This window comes from Prionailurus bengalensis, chromosome B4, assembly GCF_016509475.1.
Source record: "Prionailurus bengalensis isolate Pbe53 chromosome B4, Fcat_Pben_1.1_paternal_pri, whole genome shotgun sequence".
Taxonomy (NCBI): domain Eukaryota; kingdom Metazoa; phylum Chordata; class Mammalia; order Carnivora; family Felidae; genus Prionailurus; species Prionailurus bengalensis.
In genome coordinates this window covers 85,657,781-85,676,918 of record NC_057358.1, presented here as the reverse complement: position 1 = coordinate 85,676,918, position 19,138 = coordinate 85,657,781, and the positions used below count along the sequence as shown (strand labels likewise).

At 34.9% G+C, this 19,138-nt stretch overlaps 1 protein-coding gene across 3 annotated transcripts in view; it reads right to left on the bottom strand.

The window, feature by feature from the left end:
- Positions 1-19,138, bottom strand: part of SLC16A7 (solute carrier family 16 member 7) — a 193,471-nt gene that overhangs the window by 16,756 nt on the left and 157,577 nt on the right. The window lies entirely within an intron of this gene.

Sequence of the window (19,138 nt, the reverse complement as noted above, 5' to 3'; positions counted from 1 at the left end):
CACCCCCCCCCCAACTGTGACTGATTAACAGTAGCCAATAAAGGGGCGCCTGGGTGGCTCAGTTGGTTGGGCAGCCAACTACAGCTCAGGTCATGATCTCATGGCCTGTGAGTTTGAGCCCCCGCGTCGGACCCTGTCCTGAGCGCTCAGAGCCTGGAGCCCTCTTCCGATTCGGTGTCTCCCGCTGTCTCTGCCCCTTCCCTGCTTGCTCTCAGCCCCCACCCCCCCCCCCCCCACTTCTCTCTCAAAAATAATAAACAATAAAAAAATTTAAAAAAAGAGTAGCCAATAAAGGAAATATTTAGAGGTGTTAACATTTTTTTTTTGGAAGGGGCCTTTATAGTTTCTACCGTAGTATCAGTCAAGATGCAATGAAGAGTTCTGATTTTAACAAATGATTTTTCTGTAAATCATATACTTTAGTTAAGTGATAATCCTTAAAATAATTTATAAGGAATATACTTACATAACTCATCTATAATCTTTTCCTAGCAAAAAGAAATATATAAAAAATATATTAAAAATATATACTTTTTAAGTTGATTTATTTAGAAATAATCAAAGCTCCTTACCTCTTCATATTAAATGCTTATAAAATGTCATAAAGTATTTCTATTTGTAACAGTTGTGGATCTAATTAAAATTATGATACAGGACAAACTATACTTATTTTTTAAAGGATCTTTAAATGCTTAATATTAGCTTGAGGAGGCATCTAAAATTAGATGTAAAACACAATGCCACTCAATACCTCTTTCTCCAACCTACAAACAGCTTGGTTCATTGTATTAACAAGAAAGATAAAGTTTTAAGAAAATAAATTCTCATCACATGTAATTTTTGTTAAACCTGCACTAGCCTCGCAGTTATCCTTTGTTGATGAATCATAGGCCTAATTATATTCTGAGCCCATTCATTCATTTATCTATTAATTCAATCAGTGTGGAAGTTTTTAGTCAGCATATGTTTTTAAGTAATCATGATGTTTAATCATTAGTTATGTCAAAAAAATTCTCTACCTGCTGAGAGTTGTATCTGAGCCCATATCTAAGTAGAGCAAAGGTATTACTCATCCAAATGCTGTGTTTTACTTCTCAAGTAGTTAAAAAAAGTGATGTGTAAGAATTATTAATATTGTCTTACTTCCAAAAAATCCAAGAAAGTATCAGACTGTATCCAAACCAGCCTGATCTACCCACTAATTTCTTCTGATCCAGCTTTCCGAACTATCTCAGAATTTTTAGAGTCAAGTATAGTAGTCACTTCCATGGTAGCTGTGATGCTGTAAAGGAGGACTTTCTCAGAGAGCAGTATGAAGATCACAATGTTGTCACCCATATTTCACCTTCTTTGTTTTCTGAAAGCTACTTCTGTCTTTTAATGACTATGGCTCCATAACACTTAGCAAAAGAATACTCTGGCAAGGAAGTTTTTGTGGGTTCTTACAAATTACAGACAGTGTTTGCCCATTCTTAGAACTGTTGCACTTATAGTTCGTCACCCCTCCCCCCCCACACACACATACCGCAACACTTATTTACTCTCTATTTTATTTGAGTCTTGTTCATATATTCTATTTGAAGCTCTGTGACATTAGTCACCACATATACTATTATTATTCATCAACATTTATTGAATTATTACTCTTTGCAGGCAGTGTGTTAAGAATTGTACATGAATTATTGCATGTGATATTCATGGCAATTGATAATTACAGTAATGTAAGAGCTGATCAAACTGATATATGCAAAGTGTTTAGATAACTTGTCTAAGGTCACATCAATATAAGTGGTAGAATGTGGATATGAGCCTCAGGTCATCTGATTATAAAACTTACACCTTTTACTACTGTGCAGAAAAGAATTAACATATCATGTATGAGACTGCCATCCTTAGAAAGGCCTGCCTGCAAGGCTGGCACCTGGGAACTTGGATTTCAGACGTGTTCCCACCATTCCCTAACTGGTGAGGTGGCTCACTGTGCTTGAACTGTTTCACGATGTGGTTTATGCCAAACATCTGTTTTCCTACCCCGAGTGTGGATCTTTAGGTCATGTGCGACAGAGAATGCCCATGTGACCAGCAACCCAATAGAAACCAAAAGCTTCGAGTCTCCAGTGATCTTCTTGGCAGACAACGCTTCACCTGTGTCACAACTAGTTGCTGGATTCAGCTTATCTTCTGTGATTCCATTGGGAGAGGACTCTTGGAAGTTTGCACCTAGTTTCTCCTGGACTTTGACCCATGGGCTTTTGCCATTCCTGACTTTGTTTGGCATCCTTTCGTTGTAACAAATCATAGCCATGAAAAAGACATTGTTGGGTCCTGTGAACTTTTCTAGTGAATCATCGAACCTGAAAGTTGTCTTGGGGATTCTGAATACAACTACTATAGTATATCTCTTCTAATTTTGAGTTTTGCATGTAGTTATATTTAAACAACTGATTTTTTTTCGGTAAATATTTTTAAAATGTACGACCTACGTATACAGGAGCTGGTCTATTCTTTTGTGCATTGTTATTCTGTTCTGCAAACATGAACTCATAGTGTTTGTTTTATTTCTTTGGTATATGGCATGAGTACATGATAAATGCTGTGAGAAAATGTAGAGAATATGTTATGTAATGAACATTTCATAAAATATATTTGATCAATCTAAAACCATGAATTGGAATTGACTATCAATTTGAGCTATATAAAAATTTTATGCATAGCATAAACACTAACAGAAGAAATGATAAACTGCTATAATTTATTTTTCATTTGCTTTATTTCAAATTTGTATATGTGGTATCCTGTCAAATCAAATGATAAAAAGCACTAGTGCAGGGCTGGGAGAAAGTTGTTTGCAATTACAGAAATTTATCTGTGTTTACTACTGTAGTATTTTTCTTACTGACAGGGACTTTCTAAATTTGAAAGATTTTTCAAAGAGATTTTTTGAATTAGAAAACTGTTGCTATTTTAATTGGGACAGAGGGTGGGAGCCTCCTCATTAACTACTTGTTTGCCTGACGTTTATCCCTGCACTGAAGTTGGAATTGAAAATTCCCCTGCTTTCTTTCTCCAAGTGATCTCATTTCACTTAAGGTCAGTGAAAAACATGAGGGGAGAGTCCCTAATAATTATGAAGCAGCTATCGCATTTACCTTTACAAAGGATGGAGATATAAATGTTATGCCGGTAAATCATCGTCAGTTAGCATGTTGCTCAATGATAATTGCGCCGGTTTGATTTACTAGAGCTCATTCAGGCTCTTACAAAAGATGAATTTTTATGTCGGCCGAAGTAACTCATAGTATATTCATTCAGCATTCAACTAGTATTTTAGATTTTTAAGTATATGAGGGTTTTGAACGAATGGTTTGAGTAGCTGTAGAAATCAAGAAAGGGGTGATTAATATGCTAGGTGTATTTTGATGCATAACAGGGACAGAGGGTACTGGAGGGTGACATGGTCTACGAACTCATCTTCGCATTTTCTGTTCCCTCTGTTTGAAATGTTCTCCCCTTTATATATAAATGGCTTCTTTTTTCTCACATTCAGGTCTCCGTGCATATGTCACCTCCTCAGACAGACATCTCACCATTTCAACGGATGAACGTACCAACCTGGCATCATTACAGCTGTTTAAAGGAATGGTCACTCTGCATGGGGGAGGGGTGCGAGAGTGAACAAACTGACCTCAAAACCTTTCACTACAAATCAAAGTGTTTGAAAACGAACATTCCCTGTGAGCACTGGCAGAAATGCCGAACACTTCCTTGGTGTTTACAGGTTACATGCTTCCCAACCAGGAAAACCATTTTCACTTGTTTAAGGCTGGCACAATGGCTCCGTAAAAAAACAAAAACAAAAACAAAAATCTTTCTTGAGGACTTGGCATGTTTCTAAACTCTTCACATATAAAATCACATTGAATCCTTAAAATCTCTCTAAAAGTTGGCATGTTGGCATGATTTCTTCATTCCCATTTTATATATAAGGAAACTGAGTTGCAGAGTGATAACTTTGAAGGATTGCTCAAGCCCTCTGCTACACCTACCTGTTCTAGAGCATGCCTCGCACAAGTATCATTATTCCTGGGAGCAGAGATCACATTTCTTTTACATGTATGATGCTCATTTATTCAAAATAAAAAATTACATTTAATATTACATTATGCAAATGTATACTTTATAATCCCTGATCTTTGGAATGATTTTTAAGAAGACAGAAAAAATAAGACTATATTGCAGAAACTTCTGGTTGTCTACGCCCTTCATTCTTCCTAAAAGAATCCTGATTTTGTTTTATAATTACTCTCTCCTAAAGAATCCTGATTTTGTTTTATAATTAATCTCTTTTGTGACACCCCAGGCCTTAATGCTTGGGGAATGAATCGTAAGTACTGTAAGCCAATCATGATAGGACCATTCCCATCACCAAATACTGGCTTAAACATGAGCATCTGGGGGCAATTTATATAGGGTAAAATTTTCTGAGGGCTTCTGGGAAAGGGTGTCCTTAGTCTTATAAAGCAATAAAGCAATAAAATGCCTCTGTATGTTTTCATGAGAATGTGATGCCTCGAGGTTCCATAGTCATCTTTTGACTGTAAAGTGTTCTTGAAGATGAGACAGACATTTAAGCCATTGATTAGACCAAAGAGCCAATAAATTAACCAAACCAGACTTCTTGTGATATAACATCATAAAGCTTCAGTGCTGGTTAGTTTACCAATGGACATTGGATTTTTCCCTGCTTGGAGTCTAAGACATTCTGATATAATAGAAAAAATTCAATTCCTATTAAATATATTTCATAAAAAATAAAATCTATTAATACTATCTCATAAAATACTATCTAAAGTATTAATAAGATCTATAAAATATATTTATAATAGTCTTTATAGTATCTATAATACTATCTCATAAAGTACTATTATTAATACTATTAACACTATCTCAAAAATCTATTAATACTATCTCACACTAAAAAATAGTTGACATCTACTAAATACCTTCTTTTCCCCTAAAGCTTAAAAGTTTACTTAGTTTCAAAATAGAACTACCATACAACCCAGTAATTGCACTACTAGGTATTTATCCAAAGGATACAGGAGTGCTGATTCAAGATTTGAAGGGACACATGCATCCCAATGTTTATAGCAGCACTATTGACAATAGCCAAAGTATGGAAAGAGCCCAAATGTCCATCAACTGATGAATGGATAAAGAAGATGTGGTGTATGTGTGTGTGTGTGTGTCTATATATATAGACACACACACACACACACGATGGGATATTACTCAGGGATCAAAAAGAATGAAATCTTGCCATTTGCAACAACGTGGATGGAACTAGAGTGTATTATGCTAAGTGAAATAAGTCAGAGAAAGACAAATATATGATTTCATTCATATGGGGAATTCAAGAAATGAAACAGATGAACATAGGGGAAAGGAAGCAAAAGTAAGATAAAAACAGGGAAACAAACCGTAAGAGACTGTTGCATACAGAGAACAAACTGAGGGTTGCTGGAGGGGTGTTGGGTGTGGGGATGGGCTACATGGGTGGTGGGCATTGAGGAGGGCACTTGGGATGAGCACTGGGTGTTATTTGTAAGTGATGAATCATTAAATTTCATTACTGAAATCATTATTACACTATATGTTAAGTAACTTGGATTTAAATTAAAACAAATAATAAAATATATACATATTATTTAAAAAATTTATTTAGTTTCACAGAATTATTTCAGTGAAATCTAATTATAGAACATTTATTTATATATTTTTAATAATTTTTAATATTTTAAAACATTTATTCATTTTTGAGAGACAGAAACAGAGCATGAGCACAGTAGGGGCAGAGAGAGAGGGAGACACAGAATCCGAAGCAGGCCCCAAGCTCTGAGCTGTCAGCACAGAGGCTTGATGTGGGGCTTGAACCCATGAACCATGAGATTATGACCTGAACCAAAGTCAGATGCTTAAATGATTGAGCGACCCAGGCACCCGGATATGGATATATTTATATATATGATACTATATAGATATACATATATGTTTAAGTTTACTTTACAGCAGGAAAGGGGCAGAGAGAGAGGGAGACAGAGTTCCAAGCTGACAGTGGGGAGCCCAATGTGGGGTTTGAACTCAAACTGTGAGATCGTGACTTCAGCCAAAGTCAAGAGTTGGATACCTAACTGACTGAGCCACCCAGGCACCCCATCTACTATAGAACATTTAAAGTGATTCTAACATTTTTCCAATTTTTTATACTCAATTAAATGTTGTAATAGTTTAACCTCAATGGAAGTTTTGAAATGTGGATATGTAATTGATAATGTATCTTAAAATATATGTATTTCTCTTAACCAGTCAGGAAAATTCAATCTGTAAATTGAAGGTTCATACCTGTCTTAGGCAACTAATAAACAATATGACCATTTCTAAATGGTGCTAAAATATGTTTCTGTTCATGGATATTTTTCCCTCATAATTCTTACTGTACATAGAATATTGCATGAAGTCCTATTAAATTTTATATTATTTCCTTCCATGTGTTCTCTAAAATTAGCTTTAAATAACTTGGTTCTAATGCATTCCATGAACGCATCCATCTAATGTATTCTAATCTTTTAGCTGCTAAACTACTTTGTTCTTCTCTCAAGTTTGTATTAATATTCTACTTTGTGATATTTATTTCCATATTTGTATTAGTCACTAGAATCTCAGCTCTTGGGAGGGTAAGGGCATAATGTGACTCATTTATAATTTACTTAGACTTAAGACAATTTATTTCATATAGGAGAGAGGAATTATTTTTTAATTTAATTAGATGGAATTATTTTCTAAGTTGATTTTAGAACTGTCATATGATGCCACCCTCACTTCGACATGATATCAGTATTTATCACAGCAGACAGGTTTTAAAGAGGGTATTTAATCTACTGGGTTCCTTTTTCTTTTCATCTAAAGATATGTAAAACAAAACAAAACAAGAAACACATATGCCAGGTTAAAGGTCAATTTAGAGATGAGTACATGAGCTCCATTGATTTTAACTCTTCTCTTTAAAGTGCCTTCGTTTATGAGTGAAGACTGATTTTATGCATACAAAATTCCTAACTAAAGGTATGAGGTCCACTTACCCCAATATCTCTGTCACTACTTATTACCATATTTGACTCCATACACTACATATAGTGTATATATAGTGTATATATAGATGTATTTGTGTGTAGGTGTGTTTTGAACCTAAGAGACACAGTACCAAGAAAATGTGCTCCTACCGTCCTTTGTGAACTTTTTACATAAGTGCTGGTATAAAGTACTACAGAGTGATAATAATTAGTATTCTCCACTTATTCTAGGGAATAGTCATCACCAGAGAAACAATAACTTATATTTAAGTGAGTCCTCCTGTGTCTAATACTCTTGGTTATAAACTCTGCATCTCTGCATCCATTTTCTCCTGCTTTCTCTTTTGAGAAAACATGGATTCCCTGCAGGATTCTGCTTTTCACTGTGCAGCCACATGCTAAGAGAATTATGGAGGTAGGAGTAAATCCTGATTTACATAGAGAGCCAGTTGTGATAACATCATTCCCTTCTCCATTGAATGATTTAGGTCTGGGCTTATGACCCAATTCTGGCCGTCAAGACATGAGAGGAAATCTAGCAATTTCTGGGAAAAGTTCTTCATTTTTTTTAAGTTCATTTATTTATTTCAAGAGAGACAGAGACAGCAAAAATGGGGGAGGTGCAAGAGAGAGAGGAAGAGAGAGGGAACCCCAAGCAACACTGAGCCTAAGGCGGAGCTTGAACTCATGAAGCTAGGAGATCATGACCTGAGCCAAAACCAAGAGTTGGATGCTCAACTGACTGAGTCATCCAGGCACCTCAAAAGTCTTTTTATTAAAAAGAGATACAAAGAGGGGGCACCTGGGTGGCTCAGGCAGTTGAACATCTGAGTCTTTGGCTTAAGTTATGATCCCAGTGTTGTGGGATCAAGCCCCATGTGGGGCTCTATGCTGAGTGTTGAGCCTGCGTAAGATTCTTTCTCTTTCTCTGCCCCTCTCCTGCTCCCACTCTCTCTTTCTAAAAGAAAAAGAAAAAAAGACAGAGAGAGGTACGAAAAATAAATCACTAAATGTTGTCTCCTATATGTATGTTACTTTGAAACACAGCAGCTGTCTTACAAACATGAAGAGAGCTGGCCTGAGGAAAAGGTGAAACACAGAAGCTAGAGAACTTCACAGAGCATCACAATGAAGTGGACTTGGAACCTAATGATGCCATTTTATGGTCACTCTATACTTTAAATCCTCGTTAAATGAAGGAATGTATTTATTTAGTGTGTTTTTTTTTAATTTTTTTTCAACGTTTTTTATTTATTTTTGGGACAGAGAGAGACAGAGCATGAACGGGGGAGGGGCAGAGAGAGAGGGAGACACAGAATCAGAAACAGGCTCCAGGCTCCGAGCCATCAGCCCAGAGCCCGACGCGGGGCTCGAACCCACGGACCGCGAGATCGTGACCTGGCTGAAGTCAGACGCTCAACCGACTGCGCCACCCAGGCGCCCCTTTATTTAGTGTTTAAACTGAAAGCACCCTAGCAGATAAACGTGCAAAAAAAGACTACTTTTCCTTAAATATTGTGGTCTAATGAAAGATAGATTTGGAAATACCAAGAGTAATTACAACAAAAGAAGTTTGGTTCAATCACATGCCTAACTGAAAAACTGTAATTTTACTTTGAAGAACTGGGTATTTCATTTAATAGCTTGTTTTATAGATTTCCTGAAGTAAGTGGCAGTCATAAATTTATGGCAATACATACATTCATAAATTAAATAACAACTTTAGGTTGACAAGGGTTCTTTGGTGTTTGGAATTTCACGGGGGTTTAGATAAAATATATGACATTGTCTAGATACGTCTTTGCTGTTGGTTTGTATTTTAACCTCTTTATAACCACCATCTTTTACACATACACACACACATATGAACTCAAAATAAAATTTTAAAAAATGTTAATAATGGCCTCAGAAATCTCATTATTTATTATTAATTATGGGACATATATGTTCTAATTTATGTAATATTACTATCAATCCAGGGAACAATATTATTTTTTTTAAAAGTCACAGTAGGACATTTTATATCCTTTGGCATCTTCTAGAACCTCTATGAGTGGGATCCAGCTATAACAGTGTTCACAGAGTAAGTCTAAAATGAATGAATGAGGGGTGCCTGGATGGCTCAGTCGGTTAAGCATCTGACTCCAGCTCAGGTCATGATCTCATGGCTTGTGAGTTCAAGTCCCCAAGTCGGGCTCTGTGCTGACATCTCAGAGCCTGGAGCCCACTTCAGATTCTGTCTCCCTCTCTGTCTCTGCCCCTCCCCTGCTCATGCTCTGTCTCTCTCTCCTTCAAAATAAATAAACATTAAAAAAAATGAATGAATTAATTAATCCAACTGTTTAGTAAATATATGATGTATGATATTCTTGTCTTTCTGAATGAGGAATCAACAAGTTCCAGAAAGCACTACAGGTTACCTGTGGAAATAGCACCTGCAATGCAGGCCTACAGATAGAGGAGTAAACTGACATATGGGCACTGAACAGTGGTTTCCAGAAGCAACCTTGGAAGGTATTTGCAGAATATTTTTCCTTAATATACTTCCCCATCTTTTGGTTTTGGCTTGAACTCACATTTCCAGACATTTACACTTAACTCCTTCACTTTTTATATTATTTCCAACATTCTTTCTAGGATATTTTAAACCACTTTTTTAAAGAAAAATATTTGGTACCGAAATTAGAAAAATTACACAAATACAAAATAAGCCTGAGATGACCAAAATGGAAGACAAGTGTGGATTTTTGGAGAAGAAATGGCAAATCAAGAGAAGAATAATGGTATATCTCATGGAATTAAAACTAGAGTCATGAAGAGAAACCGAGAGAAGGGAGGTATGAGGTTCAAATCTCTGAAAATTAAGATTTTTATGGAGAAAAAATATGGAAGAATAAGGAGTATCTCTAAGCACTGACAGCTGCTGATGAAGTAATTAAATTATAGTGTTAAGATAAAAAGAACAAAGAAGATGTTAGAGAAAAGTAGAGTCAGGGAAATATAGATCCACTTGTCAGAAACAAACAAAAATATGTCTTCCATAGATTAATAAATAATAAATCTGAAGGTTTCTAGGAACAAATTAGCATACATTATTGAAAGATGTTTTTTTTAGAAAAACTAGAATAGAAAGCTATGATCAATTACTAATCAAGTAATAGAGAACTTGTGACTACCAAAAAACAAATAAAAACTAAACTACTCCACCCCAAAATTCACCTACATTATCAGAGCTTGTTTTTAATTGAATTTATTTAAGGTGTACAACATGATGATCTGATATATGCCTACATTATGAATAACCACAATCAAGCTAATTAACATATCCATCACCTCTCATAGTTACCGTGTGTTAAGAACATAAGAGATCTACTTTCTTAGAAAATTTCAGGTATACATTACATGGTTGTTAACTATAGTCACCATGTGGTACATTAGGTCTCCCGAATTACTCATTTTATAATGAAAAGTTTGTGCATTTCACCAACATCTCATTTCCTCCACTTTCCTCACCCCCTGGCAACACCACCTTCTTCTTCTACTCTCTGGTTCTAGGAGTTCAACTTTTTTAGATTCCACATATGTGAGATCATGCAGTATTTGTCTTTCTCTGACTTAATCAGTTAGTATAGTGCTCTCAAGCTTCATCCATATTGTCATAAATGACAGGATTTGCTTTCTTTTAGGGCTGGACATATCCCACTGCATATATACATATACCACACAGTCTTTAACTATTCAGTTATTGAAGGACAGTTGGGTTGTTTCCATATCCTGGCTACTGTGAAGAATGCTGCAATGAATATGGGAGTGCAGACATCTCCTGAAGACAGTAATTTTATTTCCTTTGGATATATACTCAGAAGTAGGATTGACAGATCATATGGGAGTTCTACTTTTAATTTTTTAAAGAACCTTGTATTGATTTCTATAATGGCTGTAAAGATCTTCATTCTTACCAACAGTGTATAAGGGTTCCCTTTTGTCCATATCTTTGCCAGCATTTGTTTTCTCTTGCCTTTTGTATAATAAACATTCTAACAGGTGTGAGGTGATACCTCATTGTGTTTTTGATTAGCATTTCCCTGATGATTAATGATGTCTGGCACCTTTTCATGTATCTGTTGGCTCTCTGATGTCTTCTTTGGAAAAACATCTATTCAGGTCCTTTGCTTATCAGAACTTCTTAACTGAGGTAAAATCTATCCTTCATATGGGACATTTGGCAGTGTTAGAGAATATGTCTGTTTTCATGGGAATTTGGAGCACTATTAGTATTTGGTGGATGGGATCAGATATGCTAAACCTCCTGAAAGGTGTAAAACCCATTACACAGATTTGGCCAATTTCAAATTCCACTAAGCTCCCAATGGAATACTCTGGGCTAGAAAAATAGGGGCAGATTACCTGAAGAGGAGAGTGTTTTCACACATGAACACCTGATAAAATGAGGAATGGTTGAAAAAAATGTATATACTTAGCTCTGATAAAGATGATATAGGAAAAAAAATAACAGCTTCCTTTCATTATTTGAAGAACATTGAGAGGGTTAATAGATACAACAGAAGTTATAGAAGATCTTTGTATAGAAAAGATATTCTTAGTTCTTTGAGAGATAGTTACTTGCCCTTGAACTGTTCAAGCAGAAGCTATGTGACCACGTAGTAAGAATATTGTAAAGAGACTTAAGGAATGAAAGTTGGTCAGACATTTATGTTCTTTTAATCCTAGGATTTTCAAAGAAAATATTTCATATATCTTACATATAAAAGCTGCAGTTTAAAGTATGCTAAATTATGAACTCCTTGCATGACTGATTCCAATCTCGTTTTGAAATGATTTTTAAGTCTAACTACTATGGTGAACCTTACATTTCTTGAAAAACAATGTAAATTACTTATCAAAAGTAGTTTCCTACAATAAACATGCAATCTGTAGATTCATTATTAGGTAAAGTACTATCTCAGCTTTTCTACCTTCTGTTGATTTTGCTATTTTAGTATAAACAGTCATTACTCATGACATATTTATTATAATTTTATTTACAGTATTAAAAATAACATGAGTATGAAAGAATTCTGGAAAAGCAGAGAACTTTAAAAGGATGCAAGTGAATTTCAGCATTCTGGAACATACACAGTTCATTCCTGTTTAATAAGGAGAATTGGCTCAACAAAAATTAGATGTTGGGCACACTGTTGGGAAGGTAGTGAGATGGATGCTTTTCCAAAAATTTTGTAATGGATAATTGGTTTCTCATTTCAAACTGAGAAAATAAGATTAAGTGTCACTGCTGTTTAGTAAGCTGGGGGAAAAAAGGGTCGTGGTTCTATAACCTTAAGCATATCTCTAAAAATCTCCAATTATCAATCAGCCATCTGTGCTTGAGCAGTCATGGAGATAGTACTTTCAAAGAGAGGCAGATTTTCACATCCAAAAAGGTACTCGGAAAAAGTGAGTGTTTTTGTTTCTTGTCAGCAAAGACTGTGCTTCACTTGATTATATGATTGTTGAGAACCATTAGGCTAAGTGACTTTTAGGTTTTCTTTATAGAAAAGTTTGAGAATCCTATGCCTCAGTAACTTGTTCTGGAATTCATTTATTCAGTCAATAAACATATAGACAGTTTTGTTTATATGCCAGGAATTTTAAGTGTTTCCTTAGTTGCTGGGAATAAAGAGACCTTATCTACCCCAAACTTGGGGGCAGGAGAATCTTATTCTAAAGGATCTCAGCGTCCAGTAAAGGAGGGTGGTTCAGACATATAAGGAAATAGAGCAAATTGCAATCCTGTATTGTTATTATGGAGATCTCAAAACAGTTATGAGAGAGGACCACTTAAAGGTGCCTCCAGGAGTCAAGAAAACTGAACAGTGGGTAAAAGGGAGAACATTCTAGATGGTGGAAAGAGTGGTATGACTCAGTAAGTTGGAACCTCTCTAGAAGAGTGGTTTTCAAATTGAGGTATTCTTACCCTTGTAGGTAATGCAAACTTTCCAAAGGATAAAGCATTTGTAGTTTAAGGTATTCAATTATTTCAATCCACAATTTCCATATGCTCTAAATTCAAATATCATGTAGATTCTTCTATCCTACCTCTGCTTTCATAAGGGTCCACTGCTTAGAGGTGTTAAAACCCCCAAAAGCACTAGCGAGACATTTGGAAAGTTTCCCTAGATGCTTTTAAAGGATTAATAAAGGTTTTTTAAAAACCCACTGTAAAGCCTCCTTTCTTTATCTTGTGCATATTAATGTTGGGGGGAATGCAGGCTTGTCCATGGGGTATCTGAGGTCTTATTTTTAAGTGTTCAGAAACCACATACATTGTAGTGTGGATAGCAGAAGTGATGGCAATTTATGTTCAGCAGCTTCAGGTCTTCCAACTACAAAGAATGCATTGCTCTTGACGGAGAGTCTGATGAGAACAATGTAAACAGAGCATTAATAAAAATGAATGCTTGTTAAAGATTCAAAATTTAAATTAATAATTTCCAGCTATTCTCTCTTTTCACTCTTAGGACACGTCACTGGAAATAAAAGCACCTTTGATCAGCTGGAGCAGTTCAAATAGTTGGAGCGTATTCCTTTAATTGTACCTGAAATGTTTTCTGGAACACCACATTTTTACTTTAAATTCATGGATAAATACTAAGATAGCCATGGGACTAATTGTATTTCAGCAGCATATACTTTTCTGTTTGTTAAATTCGTATGAAAATTTCATAATAATGAATATAAAAATAAAGTAAGATATTTTTGGATATGTACACCTGATTCTTTTTTTAAAACTTTTTTTTTAACATTTATTTATTTTTTTTGGGACAGAGAGAGACAGAGCATGAACGGGGGAGGGGCAGAGAGAGAGGGAGACACAGAATTGGAAGCAGGCTCCAGCCTCTGAGCCATCAGCCCAGAGCCTGACGCGGGGCTCGAACTCACGGACTGCGAGATCGTGACCTGAGCTGAAGTCGGACGCTTAACCGACTGAGCCACCCAGGCGCCCCTACACCTGATTCTTAAAATACTTCCAGATACATATTTACTAAAATAATATTGTGCCTTTTGTCATATTCTGACTTCATAAATAAATAGGAATCAGAGGCATGTTATACTAAGTATCAGGAACAGCTTACAAATTTGTTCTTGTTTTTAAGCTTTTTGCAAAAACACCTAAATATGTTACAAAATTAATTTAGGTTAACTTTTTATAAGATGCACCCTGTAATTAATTTTCAGTACTTTTACAATAATCTTCAAATGCATATTAAAATATTTATTTGAACTTGAAAGTCAATTCAGACATTCTCTGACTGAAATTAAATTGTTTTAGCTCATTAGTTTGAGTAGGGACTGGCTTTGCTAATTAAATGAGAAGGAATCATGTTCCCACACACTGAACAAGCTAAGTCTGTGCCTCCAATGTTTTTACAAATACATACATAAAACACATGACAGACAAAGCTTAGTCACAAACACCTTATTTAAAAAGGTGTATATTTTAATTTCTCTACCCCTTATGACTTTATTAGATTAAAAATCTGCCTCTGAATTATGAAAAAGCAATATAAAATTTTATCGTTTAGTTAGTTTTGGTAAACGTTTTAAATAAACTTCTCAAAAGTTGAGAGATTTATTGACTGAAAAATAATTCTTTGGTGAGACAGATTTTCAATGCTCTGCTTTTCATAATTTGTGGGAAGACTTAGTTAAATTGTTAGCTAATCGATCATTACAATTTTTTATTAGAAACCATTATATGATTTTTGGCAAATTCAGAGAGCTGACTGATATTGCTAAAATCAAATACATTCCATTGTGATCTACTTTATTATGTAAATATTTTACTCAGTGTTTACATCTATAGAAACTAAACAGGAATATAATTGAGACAAAATCTGTATCTGCTCAACTAGCACTAAAGAATATTCATCTGTAAAAGCAAAGGTGGCCTGTAATCTCATTAAAAGACACCTTTCCATTAAATGTTTACTTTTTGTTGAATTACCCTATTTTGATCGAATCTGCTATAATAATATTATAATGAAACTAGATCAGAATAATTCTGTGAATACCTCAGAATCCCAAAAAATTACAAATTAATTTAGATATATAAGCCATGTTTTTCCAAAGAAACAAAAAAGAAATTAAAAATACTTAAAAGCATGAAAGTAATTTTCAGGAGTATAATGGAAACGTAAGTTCAAATATGGATTGGATGCAAAATTTGCCACTTTGTAGTTGAATGCTCATTCATTCATTTATTTTTAGATGAATGATAATGGTCAACAGATCATTTTGGTATTTGGATTCTATTATTGCTTCAGAAAGAAGTCACTATTTCTATCCTTTGGTTGTATAGAAATTTTTATCAGAGAGAAAATTAAAAAAAAAACTCTCTAAACCTGTTTGACTTCGGGGAATGGTTGTTTGGTAGTGACTGTCGCTGATGGACATTTTGCAAGGTTACTTACTGGTTAATTTTAAACATGCCTAGAAATAATGCATAAGCAAAGATTTTCAAAGTTTTATAAAACCTTACACATAAAGTTTTATAAAACCTTACACGTAATCCACAGTCAATGTCATAACTAAATACATTCTATAATAAAGGAAATGTAATTATGAGATATTATATTTGAATATTCAAGGTAGAATGAAACAACTCATTACAAAAGCTTTCCATGAGGAGTTGCAAGTGACAGTATAAAGACAATGGCTCCTGACCCACCCATGGCATTCTGGCTTAAGAGACACAATCTGTGGAATTTTCTCCAATAATTGGTTAAGGCCAGAGCAACTCTGACTCTAGAGTGAAAGATAATTCAAAAAAAAAAAAAAAGAAAGAAAGAAAAGAAAAGAAAAAAAAAGCAGTAGATTGTTGGTAAAGCCCCTCTTTATTTCTTTTGCTTGAGTCAGTTTATGTTAGACAACAATTCAGCCAAGCTTAAATGTGTACCATCCCTCCACCGTATATGGTGGTAGTTTGGTGAGAGCCCTGAGTACTAAAGAAAGAAGCCTCTTAACAGGACAGAGTGAACAATCCTGGTAAGATCAAACACAACATCGCCTAAGGCCCTTCCTACTCATTCCTCTCATAGAATGTCTACCTCCGGTACTCCTCTTTGAGGAGATGTTAGAACTGTGCCCAGACACTATGCAAATGTTCTGAATTTGCATGTAGAGACTTGATACCAAGGGAATAAACAGAGAAACATGTGAAAATATATAGCCCTGCCAAAGTTTTCTTGGACATTCTGGCATTGTTATTTTCAGGGAATTGTGCCTCAGCATCAGGGAATCAGGTATTTTCATCTGTTTCTTGCTAAGAATGTGTGTTGTTCACTTGAAATAGTTTAACCTGAAATGCCAAATGCCAAATATTCATTGATACATACAAGTATTTGTGGTATGTTTTTTAGAGACCAATCTATGCTTCAAATAAAAATGGGTACTAAGATCTGTTATCACTATGATTAGCAAAAAATAAAAATAAAATAATTTATGATAGCTAAGTGAAGGTAAAAAATACAAAAGGGTTGAGTAGACAGACTCCAATACAACAGAGTTTAAGGTAAATTGCGATTTCCTTCATCTCTGTTTTTTTAAATGTTTATTTATTTATTTTGAGAGACAATGAGAGAGAGAGAATCCCAAGCAGATACTGGGCTATATCATCTTGGAGCCTGATTTGGGGCTGATCTCACTAACTGTGAGATCATGACCTAAACCGAAATCAAGAGTCAGATGCTTAACCAATTGAGCCACCCAGCCATACTATATTTCTTGCATCTTTATAACATAGGCTACAAGTGAGAGAATCACAAATGCATTAAGATTTTGTATGTTCCATTACAAATAATAAAGAAAGCATTTGTATATCCCCCAAGTTGAACTTAGTAGTAAATGGATCAACACAAATATTCCTAATGCAGGAAAGGAAAAAAAAAAAACAAAACTAAATCTTATCTACTGATGATTTAACAATGAATAGTTCCATGGCCTTGAGATTTCCTGTGATTAAGCTGCACTGAATGAAGGCTGTAGAGAACAAGACAATTTCAAATATTCTACTTGCAAAAACACATGTACCTTCTGCACTAATCCCTGAAATTAAAGATTAAGATACATGTGAATTTTTTTTGCAAATGGAATTAAATATTGAAAGTCTTGAGAACTAGTTGGTTAAAAAAATACTTGATTTAATATTTAACAGGAGTATCTATGTGCACTGTTACCAAATATTTAACTAATGATAATGAAGCCGTTAGCCAATCTGCTTCTTTCTTCATATCTTTTTGCTATATCCAAATGTACTTTTACTGTCAAATGAAGGCAGCTTAAGCTACAAACCCTACACTTTCATGGGTCCCTTGCAAGGCCCTGGAAGGGGCTAGAGATGTATTCACAAGGTCATACATTTAGTAAACTCTGAAAAGTAAGATATTTTTACGTTTTTTTCTTGAAAAGTTTCCTCCAAATGGTACAAGATTACAAGGACAACAAAATCTAGATCTACTCCTAGAAATGCCAATATTTTTTGGCTGCAATATAAATAAAATTTCAAATTTAGACTTAGTTTCACAAAGCCTAGATTGCTTTGATCATATAACAGGAGAATTGTGCACTTCTTAGCTACTATAATCTATGATTGTTAAACTAATGTGATCCAGAGAGTTGGAAAAATTCCAGGGTGCTAAAAACCCATAACATTTAGTTTCTTTATGACAACTGAGGACACAGGCCATCTATTTCTGATCCACAAATAAATCTCATTAGAAAAACACAATGACAAGGTTTCATGTCATGCTAATATTAGTAATCAGTACAACTGAAGAAACAAAGAGTTATAAGAACTGACCTAAAATAATTCTGCTGAAGAGACACAGCTTTCAATATTTGCATAATTTACCCTAAATATACCACTGCATTGTTCTATCACTCAGAGGCAGAACATGAAAGCATTCTGAATTAAAATGTGTTCCTCTGGGGTGCCCAGGTGGCTCAGTTGGTGAGTGTCAACTCTTGATTTCAGCTCAGGTAATAACCTCATGGTTTGGTTCATGGGATCAAGGCCTGCATCGGGCTCCACGCTGAGAGAAAGGCACCTGTTTGGGATTCTCTCCCCCCTCTCTCTGCCCCTCCCCTGCTCACATGCACTCTCTCTCTTTCTCTCTCAAAATAAATTAAAACAAAAAATGTTTTCCTCAGAATTTATCCTAAATTTATCCAATAAAATATTTCTTGTTGTGTCTTAAAACTATAGGTCTCTAGAGAGATGTCTATTTCCATTTATTAAAAATATCTGTATTCCTTGGGGCACCTGGGTGGCTCAGTTGGATAAGCGTCTGATTTCAGCTCAGGTCACAATCTCACAGTTCATGGGTTTGAGCCCCTGTCAGGCTCTGTGCTGACAGCTCAGAGCCTGGAGCCTGCTTCGGATTCTGTCTCTCTCTCTCTCTCTCCCTCCCCTTCTCCCACTTGTATCTCCCACTGTATCTCAAAAATATATAAACATTAAAAAAAATTTTTAAAAAGCTGTATCCCTTTTTTTGAGTCTGGATTTTTTTTCTTAGTCTAATAATTTGTAGAAAACCAATGGAATTTGTGGAATTTATAATTTCATAATTCCCTAATTGTGTCAAGTGGTATTAAGAAAAACATAAGTATGAAGTGAATTTTACAAAGTGAATAAAAAATAGGATACTATTTTAATGACTCTTTAATGTTTCTATGAATACAATCTTATATGAAAAATGGATCTTTACAGATGGACAGGGCAGGTAGATAATAGAGAGACTGATAGATTTTAATTTAGGTACTCTACCAGATATTTTTTTAATATTTTGTAAGTACTATGATACTTGTGTTTGCTTATGATTCTGAAAGATAAAAGTTCCAAATTATAAGCCTTGTACTACATTCATAGCTAGCAATTATCACACAATGTATTAAAATATGTCTAGTTTCAGAATACACAGAAATAATTCCTTAAGTAGTAAAATAATCCA